This window comes from Mus musculus, chromosome 16 (genome assembly GCF_000001635.26).
Source record: "Mus musculus strain C57BL/6J chromosome 16, GRCm38.p6 C57BL/6J".
NCBI lineage: Eukaryota > Metazoa > Chordata > Mammalia > Rodentia > Muridae > Mus > Mus musculus.
The window spans coordinates 25,451,575-25,468,253 of record NC_000082.6 but is presented as its reverse complement, the minus strand read 5'-3'; positions in this window follow the sequence as shown (position 1 = coordinate 25,468,253).

Below are 16,679 nucleotides of genomic sequence, written 5' to 3'. Positions count from 1 at the left end.
CAGCTAAATCCACATGGACTAACCTCAAAACTCACGAATTCTGACTCATGGTATCCAACACATACCCCAGCCATGCATCGGTGATGCATGAGGGTAGTGACCTCAGCCCTAAGGCCATTTAAATTGTTTCCAACAGTATATGCCAGCAAAGAATGGAAAACATTTTTCAAATAGTTAAGCTCCACACAGGTGTCCAGAGAAGCTTTGGAAATTTGGGCCTGAAGGTAGCTCAGTTGATTATGTATAAAAATGCATTCTCTATTCCTTGATTCCAATTTTTAGACACCAATGATATAATGACTTAGCATCCAGACATGTAGTCAGTAACTCTAGTTTTTCTGTAGATCTCTAACCCATGGTAAGTAACTGCTCTCTGACGCCCAGAGGCTACTTAACATGTTTTTGGTTTGGGTTTTCTATCTCTATCAATGATGTCTTTGACATGAAGTTGGTTGGCTTAGTTGAATCAGAGGCATCAATTACTAACATAAGGGTTCTAAGTTCAAATATCTACATGGCATGCATGGCTAGCTCCACTATCCTTTCCCGTATTGGTTTATTAGTTTCCAGATAATTCTGGTGATTCAGTCTGTATGAACTGGCACAGACAGATCAGTCTTCCTTTTGGGGAAGACAGGTGCACTGTGCCCTAGAACCAGTGGTATTATAGCTCCATGTGGAAGAAAGTGACAAAATCACTAACAGAGAACCTACTTCAAAGGAAGACTAGAAGAGAGTTTGTAAGTCCAGAAACCTGCATTTTGGATTCATATGATGCTCTGCCCACGTGGTTTTTCTCTCAGCACATCCAAGAAGACTCTCAGTTGCCAAGAGACACAATACTAAAATTACATAACATAATTGATTTAGGAACATTGGTGTTAAGGGAAGAAGTAATAATTCTCACTGTAGTATTGATTCTATGGAGAACTGTGCTAGGCGCTTTACACGTGAAGGGCCATTTCACTGTGCTCGGATGAGGACCTTTTGTCATTCGCGTTTCTCATTGTGTTAGTGAGAAGCCTGAATTCCCAAGGGAACTTCCATCTTGTCTTATTTCCATCCTTTAAATACCCAGAGGCAAAGCGTCAAAAAGGAAAATGGCTGTCTGGTGGTTTACATTGCTACTACCCAACTCAAAATCTGCCCTTAAACCTTGCAGATAATGACAACTCAAGGGGTAACGTTCAAAGAGCACAGAGGCAATTTTCCTAACAGGGGACTCCACTGAAAAGAGCTTACACCTTCAGATTCTGGGGAATCACAAAAGGAGCTCTGTAGATATGGCATAAAAGTGTTAGCAAGATCTAATAATGGTAATGGTGTTGTAGTGCTAAAGATAGATGAGCAGGAGGTCTCTCTCTCTCTCTCTCTCTCTCTCTCTCTCTCTCTGTGTGTGTGTGTGCGTGTGTGTGTGTGTGTGTGTATGTGTGTGTGTATGTGTGTGTGTGTATGTGTGTGTGTGTGTGTATGTGTGAGTGTGTGTGTATGTGTGAGTGTGTGTGTGTGTGTGTGTGTGTGTGTGTGTGTGTGTGTATGTGTGGTGCTCTTAAATTGGATTATGGTAATGAGTTCAGGATGTGTCCTGGGTACCTCACACGCACACACATACAAGAAAGCAAGTATCACTAATTAGGACTGCCTGCCTGAAATACCCCTGTGCAATCATAAAGTAATTGTGTGTGTATGTGTGTCTGTGTGTCTGTGTATGTGTGTTTGAAAGGTATTATAACACCTAACGCCATCAAAAATTCAGCTGTTTTATTTATAAAATGGTGGTAGCCCTTAGATCGTGGGGAAATTATTTCATATCTCCCAAGCCTTAGTATTCTATCACTCAAATGGAGTTTATTAATTGTTCTTTATAGAACTTATACATTAATCTAGAAGGCAATTATAATGGTGGGTGTGCATAGAAATGGAAAACTTCAGAAAGTGATATAGGGTGAGAGAATGTGTTCTGAAGAAATGGTCGATCCTGGTGGTACTGCAGGTAGGCCTCAGCCAGGGACTAAAGCCGGCATTCTTAGTCCATGAATCATTACTCAAACCAACCTCAACCATAAGCAAAAGGCAAGTCTGAGCTATTCTTTGATTTGTTGTGGTTTTATGCTCTTTAAAACCACACCTACCTATATAAGAAGCACAAACTTACTGGAAACGCATGTGAGACACTTTGTCTATTGGGTATACTAACCTCCGGTCCAACCCTTTCATGATAAAGCCAGATTGAATTTGTTAACAGCTTGCATCTGGTTTCCAAGCGTGCCCTTATATAACCCTAGGGAGCCCTAATTCAGGCCCAGTCATTAATGAAAATGCGAAGCTTGCACATCAGGCCAAGGAACCCTTGTTCTTCACCACTCTCCAGTCAGAACAGTTTGGGCTTCCAAAGCTACACAAAGGATGTTAGTGTTTCCTACACTTAATGACCAGGCAGCGGCACCCAGGACTCATCCTAGACTCATTACCATAATCCATTTTAAGAGCACCAGCACCACAAAGCTATGGCTGTGTATGCTATTACAGGTACCACACTGAAGCTGGGTTCCTGGATGCCTGAAGGCCAGGGAGCTGTTGAAAAGCCCGGCCTCCAGGAGACCGTGGGGGGAACTGCTGGAATGTTGTTTATCTTCAGACCGCAACAACTGCTCCAGTGTTTCACAACAGGAAGGTCCGTCTCGAAGCGAGGCTCAGACGTTGAAGGCTTAGAGAAGCAAGACCTGAAATAACCCCCACTTCTCTGATACCTTCCATCCCCCTCAGGCTGCTGAACCCTTCTACCTCCCCACGCTGTCATCATGGTGCTGTGGAGGCAGCCAGAGCTGAGACCATGGAATAGACAAAGCGTTTGGAGAAGCTTGTACTTAACATAATACTCCAGCTGAGATGGAAATGCCCTGATCCTGTGGCTCTAAAGGTGTTGAGGATACTGGAAGTATGCCTTCTTGCTCTCTTACCTCTGTGGATCTTATGAATTATCCTTCCCTTTATAGCATCCATGTTTTTAATTCCAATTTTTTGTTTCCTTTCTGATCTCTTAGATGTAAAGAGAAAGTGTGATGCATTCAATTCGAAAGTCATGGGCAAAGCCTAGTAACTTTAATTTAGGTGCAAATGATTCGGAGAAATGAAGTTTTAAACAGGCTAATTAGAACTCCACGGTCTTAGACAGTTTGGTTACCCCCTTGAGTACCAATGTTCAAAGAAATAACAGGAGCCTGCATTTGAGCTGTAAAAGGAGCAAGTAGTCCACCCTCTGGAAGCATCTGAGTCCCCATGGAAAAGAGCACAGGATCCTTAATGTGCTGCAAATGGGATATTGTTGAAGAAAACAGCCGTACAGTGCAGACCATGCAGATGTGCTTAGGCTCTGCCAGGGCTCTATTAGAAAAGGGCTGTTCTGTCATACAAAACTGGGACGAGGACAGAAATGGGTTTGTTTGTTTGTTTGTTAGCACATGCCAGACTGGAGAACCAGTTCCCATGAAGAAAGACCATGAATAATTAAGAAAAGAAAAATAAACTCTTTCTCAGAAACACCTAACTCGTCCTATAGTGGCAGGTCAAGATATGCTTGTTTCTGGACAGATTGAGAAATGAAGCCATTCTTTTCAGCCAGCAACCGGCAAACATTTCCCATGTGGGAAATAACCAAATGAACACTGTTTACTGTTTTCACTCTGGAGGCGCCTAAGAAGCTCAGAGAACATAGACTAAAGTGGTCGACTCTGGCATGAGGCTCTATAAAATAACGCCTGAGTAACGGGGGGGGGGGGGGGGGGAATGGATTCTGACAACAGGTTTCAGGAAGACGAGATAAATCAGGACCATGTGATCTGGGCCTGAAGATTTGACAGCAGCGCAACGAAGGGGCACAAAAGACTGGAGTCACCATGGCAAAAGCAGGTCCCATGGCAAAACCTAGAGCACTTAGTTTAGGACATGGAAGCACTTAGTGGTCACCATGATGCCTGACATCCTTTCCTAGAGGACTCCATACTCACATGCCTGTGGCATCTACAGGGTTTCTGTAAGCGGCACACTGATCTGTTTCAAAGTGCAGGCTGTGTATCCAATGACATGAGTTTGAGTTTAATTTTACCATTGGTCAATCTACTTTGAACAAGTTTTCTGACCTTTTAAGCCTTCAATCTCGTCTATCAAAGAGAAACAATTAAAATACCCATTGTGTGTGTGTGTGTGTGTGTGTTTTAAGTCCTGCAGAACATGTGACATAGCACCTGCTGTAAATAACAAGGGGTACCATTATAATGTCTTACTTGTTTTCTTTCTCTTACTGAAGGATCAAAAAAAAAGTCACAGAATGAATGCCCTTCTCTTATCCAAATAGGCTAAAACCTAAAAGTGATTTTCCTGAAAATTTTCACAAATACTTGAGTGGATGAGTTACCGTATGGATAATAATGAGACCAGCCAATATCCTATCAAAAATTTCCTCTTAGCACATTTGATTTCAAGGCTTGTCATTAAGCAGCGCATCCACCATAAAGCATTCATAGTTCAGGACTGCAGCAGGCATTCTGGCTATGGTGATGTGAATGCCCTTAGACAACTGGACAGTGCAGATGCCAAGATGCAGGCGAGCATTTGGTAGTACCGCTGTTGCCTTCATCTCTGGAAGACCTCTCTGCTCTGCCTGCGGCTAAATTCTATCAACTATAAAATGGAAAAATAATTACAATGGCCAGTTAATAGGGTGGATAGATGGCTCTAAAAAAACCTCCTTGAAAGGGTGATTGAGTAAAATGTAACTGGATAATACGGTGGTACTGAATCCAGAAAGAACTGTAAGAAACTGACATTTAAGTAAGCTCCCGTGTGATCTTTTTAATACTCTCTCCAAATTCAAAATTGTTAATGAAAAAGTCCAATCTTGTCAGCTATGTGCTATTCAAAACTTTCAGATAGTTATATAGCAAACTCAGACACAAAATCGATAACTCACTCTTTTTTGATCAGACTCTGTGCACATGAAATATGTACACACCTTCCTATTGGCCAGCTAAAAATCTTTGGCAGCAGAGGAGTGTAACAGGCAAGAACACAGAAGGGAAGCCTTGAATAGAATGGGGAAAAAATTTGAAGGGACAAATGTGGAGACCTTTTTTGGTTCTTGTTACTGCAGAAGCTGAGAAGATGGCTGAGTGTTTTAGCACACTCTATGCTCTTGTAGAAGACCTGGGATCAATTCCCTTCAGCCTCATGGTAGGTCACAACCCCTGTAACTCCAGTTCCAAAGGGTCCAACACCCTCTTCTGGTCTCACCAGGTGCTAGCCATGCATATAGCTCGCGGGCATGCATGCAGGCAAAACTCTCATACATGTAAAATAAAATGAATAAATATAAAACTATTTTAAAATGTTACTGAAAATACCATTATACTTTACAAAACATTGGCCATTTCTGTATGATAAACCCTAAAAAAAATTTTCTATATAAAAGCTCATAGCTGTTTTTAAAACTCTTGTAGCACATTATACTTCCTGCTCTTATATATAAGGGGCCTGATCCTGACACCCGGGTCACAGGGTCTATTGAATTTTTTAAAGTATTCATAAGACAAAAGGAAAGATTCGACCTTACATTAGCAAATTTAACATTTTGCCATTACCAATATAGTAGAAAATAAAATTTTCATTTACATAGCAACACTGATAAATCTAAAAAATAAAATAGTTGCTCACTGAAAGAAGTCAGTCCCCCAAAATGTATTCCTTATGCATCAATTTATATGCCATTCTAGAAGAGAAAGAAAGTATTTATAGAGACAGGAATCTGGAGCTGGGCAGGAGCAGATCCTCTACAGCATGCATAAGAAATTCATGAGGAACACAGTGTTCTGAGTCTTGTTGGGTATCGTGGGTAAGGTAGAAAAAGAGGCAGTGAGCGTAAGGGTGTCGCATAGTTCAGATGACCTATGGCTTTACACCTTCGTGGCATTTCTTCTCATTACAAGACTTTATGTATGGTGGGATTTTCTCTTCTCACTTCTATAAAGACTGTATTCACACTTGACACCACATGTTTACTAGTCTGAAGGTATCTTGGAGGACCCTGAGAATAAAACTCTAAATCTTTGTGTCAGGTCCCTTGAGATCTCTGATCCTTTCTGAAACCCTTTAAAGACCACCAAATCTGACTCCCTTCCATCATTTACCTCTTCTTCCCCCCAGGCAGAGACAGCACTTTTGATTGCTACTTCACTCTCAGACCTTGAAATGCACTTTTCTCTCCCAGAGTTAATCCCCCAGTCCTTCCCTGTATGTATCACCTTAGTCTCTCTTAATACTTGGTCTCTATCAATCATTAAAATCTGCGAATGTCAGCTCCCAACCATTCTTCTGTTGTACAACACCATAGACACTATATTCTTATTGTTGCCTGTTGAATTGTACCTTCCATAAGAGCTCCTTGAAGACAGAACAATACCCAACCAACTTATTTTCCCACAGTGATTAACACTGGATAGTAAGTACTACAGAAGCCTTTGCTGAGTGAATGAGTATGAAAAATTAAATTTCTGGGTTAGAGGACATCCTAACAGTTAACCTCTAAAACTCAAAGAAGGGTGGCACACAGCAAGATCCCCATTCTGAATTTCATGTGTGCCTTAGCAGAACCAGTCTTTGTATTGCAGAAGCATTTGAGGTCAACCCAAGGACAGGGACTACAATTTTGCAGTGTTGATGTCAGCTGAAACCAAGATACATTTGCATGAGACAATAATCACATAACTGCCTTGGTGTTAAGCACATTAATATTTTGGCCCTTTTCAACATGCTCTGCAATATAATTAGGAGACATTTGAAAAATGACACTCCACATTAAAATTCAGCTTTACCGTCTTTTCTTCAACCCCAGTTTCTGATCCTTTAAAACCTCCCTTAGAAATACTTCTCTGTCCTTTTCTGTTTGTTTATAGGGTAAGACCGAGAACCCATTTCTGAGAATTCTCCATGGCAAACTATCCCTTACTTATATAAGCAACGTTTAAGTCTATGTCTTTAAAATAAAACCAAATCTTCTGGTCAAGACAGGCAGTAGAAGTCTACACTAGACCATATGGTATTTACTATTTGACAATTCAGGTTAGCAGAAAATTACTTTTTGTTTTTTTGTTTTGATTTTTCTTCCTTCCCATTCCCTGATGATCCTTTGTAGACATCACTGTCTCCATTTCCTTGCCTCTACTGGCCAGTACAAGTTCAGGTTCAGAAGGGGCCTGATGCTGGATCGTTCTTTAGGTCCCTGCCAAATGGCCATGGCTTGCTTCTCAATAGAGCTCTCTGCCACTTAGAGGAGGATTATGCACATTGTTGAACAACACTGGCTATTTTACCTTGCCAAAATGGTTCCATGTAACTTCTACGTTAGTCTGAACTCATCATTTAGAGCCAAAGAATACAAGTACAATCTGTTTGTTAGACTTTCTGTTCAGATAGATCAGTGGTTCTCAACCTTCCTAATGCTTCATTCGACCTTTAATATAGTTCCTCATATAGTGGTGACCCAACCATAAAATTATTTTTACTGCTATTTCATAACTATAACTTTGCTACTGTTATGAATAGTAATACCAATACTTTTAGAGATAGATGTTTCCCAAAGGGGTCATGACCCACAGTTGAGTGTTTCTGAGATAGAGGAAGCTGATGATGACAACATTGAATCTTCAGCAAGTTATTCCTCTGGGGAATGTTGACTTATGTTTCTCTAAACAAACTTCTGCCTGTCAATGCCACTCAAAAATTGAGCCCTTGCACTCAATTTTTAGGTGGCCATTCAGAACACAAAACCGACCTCATTCTATACCTCCACCTCAGCTGGCATGGGTTCACCTCTCTCTCTCTCTCTCTCTCTCTCTCTCTCTCTCGTTTTATTCTGTCTTCAAATATGCCTTTCAGCTTACCATTTCACTATTCTTGAATGTTCATCATGTTATCCTCCCATTTAAACAGTCTGTTCGGGATTGGGTTTGATGAATGAAGATGTGGGATTATACACAATGGGATATTAGTCTGCTGCAAAAAGGAAAATCATAAAATTTGCAGGTAAGAAACAGAACTGGGAAATATCTTATTCAATGAGGCCAGCTAGACTCTGAAAGACAAACATAGCATTTTGTCTCTTATCATTGAGTTCCTGGATCCAGATCTTTAGATGTAAGTATATAGCCAGGAACAACTGCAGGAGCTAGAAAATGAAATGGAGACTACGGGTTAGGGAGCAATGCTGAGGGAAAGGGAAGGGTGCAAGTTATTTAAAGGGAAAATAAAAAACAAAACAAAACATGGGGAGGGAAATAAACTCAGAATGGGAGAGAAGGCAAAATCACAATAGGAATATCTGAAGTCATAAGACATCATTAATGTCTATTTTCCTAAAATCATATGTAATACATATAAGGCTGTGTAGCTCCATACAGTTTAAATAAAATGTACCTTCTAGACTGACAATGTTCTCCCAAGGAACAATAGACTATTTAAAAAAAAAAACAGAAATAAAAATTCCTTTGATTTGTTGATTCAGGGTATCTCAAAAATTCCTCAAACATTTTAGACTGCTGCTATTTCCAGGGGAAGTCCCCATTGCTGAAGATATCCCAATCGGCATGCTAGTGTCCCAGTCAGCATGCTAGTGTCCCAGTCAGCATGCTAGTGTCCCAGTCAGCATGCTAGTATGGAGGAGGAAGTCTCAGGGATCTTCAACACTAAACAAAGAACTATAAGAAAGTAAGAAATCTTCAGAGCAGGAGAAACAGTCTTCCTCGGGGAAGAGCCCACCACTCATTGCCAAGCTGTCAGCCCTGAAATCATAGACATACAGGTAGCATGTTAGAGACAGAGCAAGTCATATTTATATACTTGGGAATTGGTGTCTGTGTCTGTGTGTGCGTGTGTGTGTGTGTATGTGTGTGTATGGGTGTGTGTGAACAAAGAAAGAAATAGAGGACATGAATTTGAAAGTCAGCAAGAGGAATATATTGGAAGGGATGAAGGGGAAATTGAGTGGGGGTGGGAAATGTTGTAATTATATTTTAATTTCAAAAGATAAAAAAACACAGTAAAATACAACACATATGATACTGCTAATTAATAAAACCAAAATAAATAAAAATCCATACTTTACTACTCTGTAATACTTATTTTAGCCCCCAAGTCTGATGGCAAAAATAATCAATATTTGGAGATCTTTGTACCCTTAAATTTTAACTGTGATTTTTTACCCCCTCTCTTTTCAAGAATGCATCCAAGCTCTGAGAGGCATGTGTTACACTCTGGGGGAAACATCTGTAAGTAAGCTAGTCTTAGCTGATTTCATTTCTACCTAGGGAGCAAGAATGCTCCTGTGCCAACCTGCTTTCTCTCCTCATTGACCCTTCCCTGTGTCACTACAGTTTGCATCCCCTCCCATGCAGAACCTGTCCCAGGACAAGTCTTGGCATCATAGAACCCAAACTTCTTCTCAGACTTGCACACTGTAAATGGCCACTTTATCCTTCTAGTCATTTTTTGTCCCGAATTTGAAGTTATCTTTGACTCTTCTTTTTCTCACCAACCACTTCTATTCTCACAAAACAACATCACTCCTGCCTGGCTTCCAAACATTCAGAGATCAACCATGTATATGACACATACGATGTCTTGTATCTGAGTGCACAGGGCACAACTGACCCTGGCGTCTTGCTATTTGCTACTCTGGCTTCTTGACCAAGCCATGATTTCTCTGTCCTTCTTAGTGCCTCCAGCACAAAAGGCAAGGCAGCTGATCTCCAGCCTTGTGACCATTGTTTCCAGCTGGGCTCTGGTTCCATTTCACCTTCAGTAAGTTGAAGACTTCAGCCTTGGCTGAAATTAAAATTATCTACTCCCCTCCAGCAATCTCTTCTCAACATTTTTCCCATAGAACTTTCCACCCATATGTGTTCTTTTGTTGTGCATATTGTTCATTGCCCGCTCACACTCTCCACTCTCCATGAACAAAATGTCACTGAAGTAGAAGTCTTTTTTCTTTTCCTTATTACTGAATCTTGGTTTATAAGAACAGACTCTTGTATATAATTTGCCCTCAAAGTTTCTTGTCTAATCCAGATGTTACAAAGGTTTTGCCAGATGTTCTCCATTACTTTGGTTGGCATCTCTTGTTGAGAAGGGGATTTTTCCTAGGCCTACAAACTGCTGTCCCAAGCCCTTTGCCATTGCTATGGCAGGAAAGAAGATGACCAAGCATGCATAGTCTAGGATGTGTATGACTAGTCTTTAACTCAATATTCAACCCAAAGGATATTGTTGGAGTCTAGGAGTCACCCCACAAATGGCATGAACACAGATCTTAGTTAAACAGGGATGATTTGCTGAACACACACCCCAAGACTGATCTATCATGTCAACAGCTCAAAGCTGCATGCTGGACATTTCTCAGGGCCACCTTATAAATGCTAAAACTACACAAAGCACAATGGGCTCATATGCAGATGCTGGAACTGCTGCCCAGTGGTCAGCTCCAACTCAAGCCAATTTAGACATAACAGTTCATATTGACCTTTGATTTGATGAGTCCTATGTGAAGCTTATGGTTGTGAAATTTCTTAAGATTAACACTCCTCATAACATACAGAACATAACAAAGTATGTGGTCAGCATGACCCTGCACTGAGTCAAGTTATTTTTCTGTGTCAATGACTGGCAGGCATATTAAAGCAACACTATGAAATAACTGGTGGGCATGGAACAAAATGGCTACAGCTATGCTAGGAAGCAGGTCTCAACAGATATGATGAGAATAGCCTTCATTTAAATGAATGTTTTGTTTTATATTATTAATCTCCTGTGGAGCAAACATCACAGGACTCAGTACTTCTGGATGACTTACCTCCTGTCCAGATGTGTTGAAATAATCATGTGTTTAAAACAAACAAAGGACAACACAACAAAAACAACAAAACTGCTTTGTTCCCCAGGACCTTGGAGAGTGTTTCATTGTCACTTGGGAGATATCAGGATAGCACCAGGAAGAGGGGGCTGTCAGAAAAGCACAGCCTGAAATGGGGAGAAAGCATAGTATCATGAGAGAGGATAAAATGGGGTAAGGAAAATCTTTTAGAACGTGTTGTGAGACATGGAGTGGGATTTAAGCTGGGGTGTCATACATTTCATTACATCCCCAGCACATCTCTCCCCCACACCCCAATTTTGCTATAATCCACTGTGAGCTGAGGTAATGCAAACTCATTTTCATATCAGCAAAGGGGATTAGGAAGGTAAATCTTCCAAGGAAAAATTATTCATAACACGTTTAGAAGCCAAAGGCCACATAAACTCTGTTTATCTCTTACTTTGTATTATTCATGCCCCGGGTCCCAGATACGGTCATGAATACGTAAAGGTGATGAACGATCGTCAGTCCTCACTGGTCCACAGATAACATAGGAGCAGGGGCCAGCTGCACCACTGCTCAGAGTCAAAAAGACTAAAGCCAAAGATCTCTGTGGTAACTAAAATTAAATGCTTTCCTTAAACATTTTTTATTTAAAAATATTTTTTCACACAACATATTATGATTATGGTTTTCACTCCTTCATCTCCTCCCAGATTCTCCTTACTTCTCTATCCATCCAAATCCACATTTCTCTCTCTCTCATTAAAATAAAAACAGGCATCCAAAATAGTAGAAGTAGTAGTAGTAGTAGTAGTAGTAGTAGTAGTAGTAGTAGTAATAGTAGTAGCAGCAGCAGTAGCAAAATAAAATAAAAACAAAACAAACTAGAATATGACAAAACAAATAGAAAAAAAAATCAAGTCAAAGAAAAGGCACAAGAAATGCAGGCAGACACTGAGACAGAGACACTTAAATACACAGGAAGCTGTAAAACCAAAATCAGCAACCATAATATAATATAATATAAGCAAGGAAAAATGCCCAGGCAAAGCTCCTTTTCAGAGACTCAGAGACACCTCTCTCTCTCTCTCTCTCTCTCTCTCTCTCTCTCTCTCTCTCTCCTCTCTCTCTCTCTCTCTCTCTCTCTCTCTCTCTCTCTCTCTCTCTCTCTCTCTCTCTCTCATCTCTCTCATTTCCATCTCTCTATCTCTATCTCTCCCTTTCTCTCACACACACCATGTGAAATTCAAGGAAAATATTGTTACAAAAGGGATCAACAGTAAAATGCCATGTGGTTATTCTAGTTTCTCGTTGTCTTTCAGAGACCCTCCCACTGAAACCCATGTGCTAGACCATTGATAAAATGTGTTTCATCACCAAATTCTGCAGAGCCCAGGGCTGAGAATGGGGCTCTGAGTTAGCTTTATCAGAGAAGTGTTCTTCACACCAACATGAATAAGTGGGTCTCCATCCCCAGTGGCCACATGGAGAGGCAGGAATGGTGGCTGTACCCAGAGTCATAGCACTGGGGAGGCAGACACAGGGAAGATCCCTGGTATCTACTGATTAACCAGACTAGTCAGTCAGCGAGCTGCAGATCTGGTGAGAATGAGGGAAGAACTAAAGCTTTTTGCTGACCTCTGCCCTTTAAGTTCTTATATATTCACACTCATATACACATACACACATTTATATGCATATATATACATATACATATACATATACATCATATACATATACATATACATCATATACATATACATATACATATACATATACATATACATATACATATACATATACATGATAAATAAATAGACAAGCATGGGAGAAAGTATAAATAAAATAACTTATGATTTGTAGAACATGTATGAAGTTCTAAAGTTCAGTGTTCCTGTCATGATCTCCTTGAAAGTCAAGCATACACACGGATACCGTCTGTAGCAATGGTTCTCAACCTTCCTAATGATATAACCCTTTTAATACAGTTCCTCATGTTGTGGTGACCCCAACCATAAAATTACTTATGTTGCCACTTCATAACTGAAATTTTGCTACTGTTAGGAATTGTTGTGCAAATACCTGTTTTCCAATGGTCTTAGGAGACCCCTGTGAAAGGGTTGCTCAACCCCAAGGAATCAGGACCCACAGGGTGAGAACTGCTGGACTGTCCAGCAACAGAAACAGCTAGGTACAGCACACACCATGCAGCTCTGAAAGCCTGAAGGACTCCCGTTCTGCCTACCTATAGAGGAGACTGATGACCTATAGTGGACATATATGCCTTCTTTTAAAGATAAGCAAGTTTAAATCCAGGATGATGTTTCATCATAAAAGTCTCACAGCTGCCATAGAACAGAAACAATTCCAGAATCCAGCCACCTTAATCCCACTTAGAATTTTGTCTCATCACTATATAACCTGAAAGCCCTAGGGATTACAGGGTATCAGCCAGTGACTATGCTATGAGAGCCACAGTCTATTCAAAGGCTTCCAGGAAAACAAGTAGTCAATCAATATATTCCCTGAGGACATGGGACAGCAACCTCTGACAGATATGTGGCTGATTCACTTAATGCAAGCATACACCCTACTATGTGACAGGGAGATATGGTGTACCCTCTGTGTTCATCAGAACTGAAGAGTGGGCCTTTTGCTTGGAGAACTGTGCTGTTTCCATGTATTGTAATCTTGCCACTATAATGTGACCCGGGGATAGTTCATGTGATGGGGACTCTAGGGGAGCCTTAGAGATTGTGGACAAGGGAAAGAGTTGGGGGTTAGTTTTCTGCTGCAGGCTACATTTTTTTATTTTTTATTTTTTCCTGGCTGGCACGCGTCTCCTTTTGTTTGGAATAATGGAGATAATTATACATTCAAGGGATCAGACTCTAAGCCCACTGAGCGATTAAGAGATCCTAGTGTAGGCAATCATGAGAAAATGGAAGGGAGGATTACCCAGAGAGACAGGAATCAGACTGCTTCCCACCCCTTGTTCAGTGCAAAGGCCTAATCACCATGCTTATTCTCCTAGCCTAGTCACAAATGTTCCAGGCCTCCCCTAGGACAAGCGCTTTTCCTAAGTCCTGGGCCTGGGACATCAGAAGTTTGGAAGGGTCTCTTGAGAAACCATTGCCTCCCTGACCAACAGGGGGCAATGGTTATTTGGGGGGCAGGGAGCCACTGACTTATAGGCTTACATCTAGGTACTGAGGCTCCCACTTTCTGATGCAGAATATAAGTTTTCATTTTCTTCAATTAGGGAAAAAATCATCCATCTACTTAGACAGCTGTCTATTAAAAGCCGTGATTGGCAGGTATTCTTTTGGAAACCGAATCAACCTGTGAAAGAATAGAGTTCCTGACCGTAAAGCCTGTGTGTAGTTAAATTTGGAACTTTTGAAGGAGAGAGGAAATGTAAGCTGGGGACTGACTAGACATGAAAAATCTAAACACAGGTTGTCCCGGGGCAACCTGGAATTGTCTTAAGTCAGTTAAACATGTATATCTGAAATGGGACTAGAGGACGCATTTGTCTGACAGAGTGGGTAAGTGTCACATTCTAACCCAAGCAAGAACATTAATCGCTTAGAAAACCAGGGCAGGGCAAATAAAGCCAAATGAAAAAAGAGGATCCCAAGGGAGAGGAACCGAGGAAGGGTCTGGGAAGGACTCTGGCCATCTATCAGTACTATCCTCTCAGGAGTGTCCCAAGTGGAAAGAATGCAGCTGTACCCTGAAAGCCATAGAGTCTCTAAAGGTCTTTCCTCAATTGTGACTCTGAGTGACAGGGACAGCTTTGCCTCTTTCTTCTTACCACAGAATAACTCTTTCTTACCTGAGGACCACAGGATTTTGACTGGCTGTGCCATAAGCCAGCTGCCGACATAACCATGACCACTACAGCAATAGCTAACAGCCTTGTACTAGCGCACACTCGGGCAAGTTCCTTACCAGTGTGATTTCATGTAATCCTTAGCTAACCCCATGCTATAACGCAGGTTTTCTTCTCTCTGGGAGACAAGGAGATGGAAATCAGTAGGATGGGTGAAGGTGTGCAGGGATTTTGTTTTGTTTCTTTGGAACAGGGTCTGCCTATGCAGAGCAGGCTTGCCTCCCACTCTTGAAGCTCCTCCTCCTACTACCTCATGAGTGTTGAGACTAAAGGCATGAGCCACCAAGCCCAGCATATGTTAAGTCTTACAGAGGGGGGTTAGAACTTAAATCCAAAGCACTTTTAGCTTTGAGTCTAGAGGTGAAATTAAGCATGGGCCAGAAAGAAAGAAAGAAAGAAAGAAAGAAAGAAAGAAAGAAAGAAAGAAAGAAAGAAAGAAAGAAAGGAAGGAAGGAAGGAAGGAAGGAAGGAAGAAAGAAAGGAAGAAAGGAAGAAAGGAAGAAAGGAAGAAAGGAAGAAAGGAAGAAAGGAAGAAAGGAAGAAAAGAAGAAAGGAAGAAAGGAAGAAAGGAAGAAAGGAAGAAAGGAAGAAAGGAAGAAAGGAAGAAAGGAAGAAAGGAAGAAAGGAAGAAAGGGAAGGGAAGGGAAGGGAAGAAAGAAAGAAAGAAAGAAAGAAAGAAAGAAAGAAAGGAAGGAAGAAAGGAAGAAAGGAAGAAAGGAAGAAAGGAAGAAAGGAAGAAAGGAAGAAAGGAAGAAAGGAAGAAAGGAAGAAAGGAAGAAAGGAAGAAAGGAAGAAAGGAAGAAAGGAAGAAAGGAAGAAAGGAAGAAAGAAAGAAAGAAAGAAAGAAAGAAAGAAAGAAAGAAAGAAAGAAAGAAAGATCGACTCCCAACAGTGATCCTTGTGACTGCATCGCCTGGGCTCCCACCACTTCCAAGTTTCCTTGCCTCTAGATGAGGGATACATAACTCCTTTTATCAGCTTTAAAATCCAGACAGTTCAGCCTAGTCACCTACTGTTCTAACATGAAAGGCATGGACCAGAGTTAAATAAAATCAACTGGAATAGAATGTGGTTGTGGAAGGTGTTTTTCTAAATCTTCCTCCTCCACTTTTCCCTCTTCAGTCCTGTTTCCCAAGTTCCAGAGATGTCCATAAACACCCACTGTTACCAGAGAAAAAAAGCACATGTCACTGTCATCAGGCTTTGTCTTCTTTACGGCCCATCAACAGAGACAATAATCCAAGCTGTTTTCCTCTGTCAATTATACTTCAAGCTGATCAGGGTGAGGCATTGCATTAAAGAAAAATCAACAGCTAAGAACACGGAGGTGTTAAAAGCTGGCATCAGGATTCCGTGTGAAACTGTGTCTAAAATGTATTTGCTGGGTTGGAAGTGGACAATTGGCTCCCTTTGTTGACTTTCACACCACCCTGTTACAGATGGAAAGTCAGAATTGCCAAAACTCAGCCACAGGTGGAGAGAAAAACAACCCATCTTACTGTCCTCAGGTTGTGGGGCAGTATCAATATTTTGGCTGACTTTTCATTCTGGAAACATAAGCCAGTGGTCTCAGCTTCAGAATTCTTAGACTTCTTGGAACCACAGGTTTAAAGTCTTGGCAAGCCTAAATAATGGCTTCAGTCTCTTGTCTCTTTCAAAACTATGGAGAGCAAATGATTGCTGGTGTGTTCCTCATGAAGAGCTCCAGCCCGGCCACTCAGTGGACTTTGAAAGTTGCCCCCAGGTGTCTTTATCCAAAGACAATCTCGGAGTGCTTATTATTCACTTTACTAGAGTGGAGTCGCTTTAATCATTGTCTCTGTATTTGCTTTAATCTAGAAACTGTCAATTTATTAGCTCATAGTGTGCCTGAAGCTCCTC